At 35.5% G+C, this 5,031-nt stretch overlaps 1 pseudogene; it reads right to left on the reverse strand.

Annotated features, from left to right (window-relative positions):
* Positions 1-208: 208 nt before the first annotated feature.
* Positions 209-2,232, reverse strand: LOC114635921 (annotated as a pseudogene).
* Between the last annotated feature and the right edge of the window lie 2,799 nt (positions 2,233-5,031).

Below are 5,031 nucleotides of genomic sequence, written 5' to 3' on the forward strand. Positions count from 1 at the left end.
TTACCTGCAGACAGCCAATGAATACTCCTTTGGGTTCTGCCATTTTCTTTTCTTTTCTTTTCTTTTCTTTTCTTTTTTGTTTTTTGTTTTTTGTTTTTTTCGAGACAGGGTTTCTCTGTGTAGTCCTGGCTGTCCTGGAACTCACTCTCTAGACCAGGCTGGCCTCAAACTCAGAAATCCTCCTGCCTCTGCCTCCCAAGTGCTGAGATTAAAGGCGTGCGCCCAGGGGTTCTGCCATTTTCTGAGACTCTACTTGTTGAAGAATAAGTTCATGGTAGGTGTGGGTCACAGCATACACAGCATTATACAAATTGTAACCTTCTTCACTCAGAACCATGTCATATTTGTGCAGTGCCAACCATTCCAATGTGTTGTTGAATGTAAAAGGATTCATTTTATTGCTGATCTTAGAGATTGAACAATTAAAATAATTCTACCCCAGTATAGACTTAGAAATGGTTACTGGGTATTTATCAGTGTTTTTTTTTTCATAAAATTTTTAAATTTAACAACTTTGTGGTATGCAAAAGTGACAGTCCCATAGAAAAAATCAAGGCTGACATCTTTTTTATTTGTGATGATATCCCATTGTGAGGTTGTGATCCAGATTCTCTGTGCACCTAAATATGCCCATTTTCTAAAGCTGACTTCTAGGGTAGAGTTCATTTCACCATAAATGATAACAACCCTTGCTGTTGGTGTCATAATTTGTTTATCATATATCTTAGCCTTTGTCGTGTATATCTGCGTGTTTTCTGGGATCACATTAACAAAAGCTAAACAGATCCCATTCCTTTGCATTTCTTCTTTTGAGTCTGATAGAAACTGAATACCGGGGTCATCATCTGAGATGACCAGTCCAATCCAAGTCCATCTAAAATGAAGCATCAAGGAGATCATGGCATGGAACAAACATATGTCCTTGATGGCTACCTGATGGATATAGGGCAACTGGTCATTGTCACTTAGGTTAAGACTAAATGGTCCAAAGTAACCTAAAGGATGCAGAAGAGAGGATGAAACATGCCATGAAGAATATGATTGCTAGAATGTTTGAATTTATATACAGGTAATGTTATTCACCTTTCAAATCTCCTACTAAAGTTATTAAGATTATACTGTAAATATTATGTATGTGCCCTTTCCAGTCTTGAACAGTCTGAACAGACCTTGTCTGCCACACAGGAGCTTAACATCTAGGTGAGTCCAAGTGCTTTGTTTACACTTCCTGCAAGAACTTTGAAGAAGAGACTATCGGCTGATTCTGCCTTGCAGCTGAAACAAAGGATGGGCTCTGTTGGGTTTTCTGTATATATACAAGAACTGAATATTAAACTTTGAGCCTTGATCAGAAAATTTTGTCTTGGCTTCATGCTTCTCTCGCCTCTCCATCCTTCATTTTTTTTCTTCATTTCCAGCCCAGCTTTCAGGTGGACACAGTTTGTCCGTGACCACAGGTGGCTACAAAATATTATTTCTATTAGATTCTAGACTATTCCTGACAAGTCTGAATGTCCTAGAAAACAGTTTTGCCTGTTTGTCCAATACATCTATGATTTCATTATTTATATATATATCACACACAAACACACACACACACACACACACACACACACACACACACACGGTGTGTGTGAATAGTAGTAGTTCACTCATAAATGCATGCTGTCCAAGTTTTTTTTGTAGGCACATGTAAATGGAATTTAAAAGTTGTTAACTCTGGCTAGAGAGACGGCTCAGTGGTTAAGAGCACTGACTCATCTTCCAGAGGTCCTGACTTCAATTCCCAGCAACCACATGTTGGCTCACAACCATCTGTAATGGGATCTCATGCCTTCTTCTGGTCTGTCCAAAGATAATGACAATGTACTCACATACATTAATTAAACAAATCATTAAAAAGTTGTTAACTCATCCAGTGTCATACATTTTTACTTTTGTGGTCCTAGAATGAATGGACAGTTTTAAGGATGTTTTCCATGACGGTCCTGTGAGGTCTATGTAACACTGTTCATTAAATCCACAGACATAATTAATAAATTCTAAACTACTGTTTTTTTGTGAATATATTTTATCCAGAACTCCTAATGTATCTTCACACAGGCCATCAATGATAGAGAATATCAAAGACATGTTAGGTAAAAGATAAGCATTCTTGTTGATTTCATCAGTAGCAAAAAACATTACCAGAAAAACCTCATATCTTCTTTCTGGTACTCTGAAACGTGGCATAATGATGATTAAGTGAGATGTTTGAAACATAAAATTCAGTTGGAGTAAAGTTTGTAATATGAGACATGCTAAATTTCTGTCTAAATGTCTTGAAATAAGCCTCATCAATCAGAGATCTTTAGAGCTCTATATTTAAGAATTTGTAGATGTGGGGCACTATGATATGGTAAGTTTTGCATTCATGAAAATCAAAAAAGATTGTTTTTAATATCTGAATGCTATCCTTGAACTAGATTACAGTCTTATTTAATAACACTGCTATAAAACAACCTTGGAGTTGTAATTCCACAGATACATAAAAAATCTTGGCTTAAGCCACATATGAAATACATAATAAACTTCCCTTAAAATTTTTTATTATTTAAATGCATTTTATACAGCAAACATCTTAATAATAGATAAAGGTAAGAAAGGACATGCCATACACATCAAAAGAATAATCTACCAAGAAGAACTCTCAACTCTGAATATCTATGCTCCAAATGCAAGGGCACCAGCATTCATAAAAGAAACTTTACTAAAGCAGTGCAAAGAGGAAATCTCATGCCTCTGAATGCCTTCCAAATACACCTAAGAGGAGTAGATGGCAGGAAATAATCAAACTCAGGGCTGAAATCAACCATGTAGAAACAAAAAGAACTATACAAAGAATCAACACTACCAGGTTCTTTGAGAAAATCAATCTTTCATTCTTTCCTCCTTTCTTTCTTTCCTTTCTTTCTTTTTTCTTTCTTTCTTTCTTTCTTTCTTTCTTTCTTCCTTCCTTCCTTCCTTCCTTCCTTCCTTCCTTCCTTCTTTCTTTCTTTAAATCAAATTTAGTCTAATAGATGTCAAACTGAAAAAGAAAACTTCAGTTGAGAAACTGTCTCCATCAGATTTCTAGTAGGCAAAAGATCATTGAGTATTTTCTTGACTGATGATTTACTATTGCAAGTGTCATCCCTGAACAGCTGGAATAAGAAATCAATCTGTACAAGATAATAATTCTGTTCCTTCATGACCTCTTCTTCAGTAGCCTGCCTCCAAGTTCATGTTTGATTTCTTGTCCTGACTATCATTTGTAGTGTACTGTAGATACAAGATGAAATAAACTTTCCTCTCCAAAAAAAGAACATGCTAATTTCAAACACAGTGAGAAAAATTATCAGTAATATTTCCATGATGTTTGTAGAACATAATTTTAATATTTTCAACTATTAATGTTCAAAAACCAGAATAATTATTTTAAGATATATTTCATTTAAATGTATATATCCATTTCAAAATATACAAAATGATACAATATACCACATAACTACAATACTATCCTTTAGGCTCTTTTACACATCAATTTAACGTTAACCTTTAGTGTACTGTTACTATGTTAATTTCATAAAAATGGTATCAGTTTTCTTTTAACACCTCAGTCTCCCTATTCTTTGAGATCCTTTAAGTGTTGTGTGAGCACAGAGATCTCTCCAAATGTGTTCATCTGCCCCAGCACAGTTGGCAGTTCATTTGTTACTATTAGCAATTGTCTCTCATCAGGAGTAAAAATACCAAACATGCCCATTTGCTGAAATTTGGATTTTTCAATTGAGAGTTTGGATCTATATTTTTCTTTCTAAAAAAAAAAGTGAAAAGTGTATTGACACAGTTCATATATTTGTAATATTAAACCTTATTATGGCTTATAAAAAAGGGGTCACCAAAGAGAATTTCCATATTTTTCCAATGAGGTGTGGGATAATACAGGACACATCAGAAATGAAATTCCTAATGACCTAACATAGACGTGTGATAATGTGAAGCTACCATCACTATCAAAGCGTATAGAGTGTACAGGGGCTAACATTTGGAAAACTAATCTTTAAAATCCCAAAGACATAAAAATTGAATAACAGATGGGATGAGAGTGAGAGACATGAAAGCACAGGAAACCTTGGTTCATGAAAAAAAGAAGTCCCAGGCACATTGATTAGCTTAAAGGTGAGTGATTTCAACACTCCTTCCCATGTTATTAAACATAATTCACATAGTTGGGTTTAATGCCTTTTTGTTTGACTATTTGTGTTTATTGTCTTGTGTGTTTCTTGACTATTTGCATCTATTATATTGCTAGACCCTCAACCTAGAACTGACCTTAATACCTGCATGTAATTAAAATGGTATAAAAGCATAAAGGAGGAGGGGGGATGGGATGGGCATTCTAGGGAGGGGAAATGGGGAAAGGGGTTGACATCTGTATTGTAAATAAAAAAAGATAATCCAATAAAAACTTTTTAAAAAAGGAAAGTTCATAACACTAAGTGGCTCCATTAAGAAATTAGAAAATTCTGATACCTGCAATTTAAAATTAAATGGAGGAAGGCTATCCTATAAGAAAACCAGAAGTCTCAACTAACCCCTGAGATCTCTCAGAGACTGAAACACCAACTAGGCACCATACAACAGCTGGTCTGAGGCCCCCCTACATATATGCAGCAGAGAACTGCCAGGTCTGGCCCCAGTGACAGAAGATGCACCTAAGCTTCAAGAGACTTTAGGCCCTAGGGAGTAGAGTGACCTCGTGGGGGGTGGAACTTCCCTTGGAGACAGGGGATGAAGAATGGGATGAGGAACTGTGGGAGGGTAGATTGAGAGGGGGATAATGACTGGACTGTAAAATATAAAAGTAATTGTAAAAAGGTGAAAAAATAGAAAAAATTAAATAGACATCATCTAGCAAATGGAAAGAAAATTAAAGCAATTCCACTACTGTCAGGGAGAAGACAAGATTGCCAATTCTCCTTTTGTTTATTCAATATAGTACTTGAAGTT

This window comes from Grammomys surdaster, unplaced genomic scaffold (assembly GCF_004785775.1).
Source record: "Grammomys surdaster isolate TR1022 unplaced genomic scaffold, NIH_TR_1.0 119733, whole genome shotgun sequence".
Classification (NCBI taxonomy): Eukaryota; Metazoa; Chordata; class Mammalia; order Rodentia; family Muridae; genus Grammomys; species Grammomys surdaster.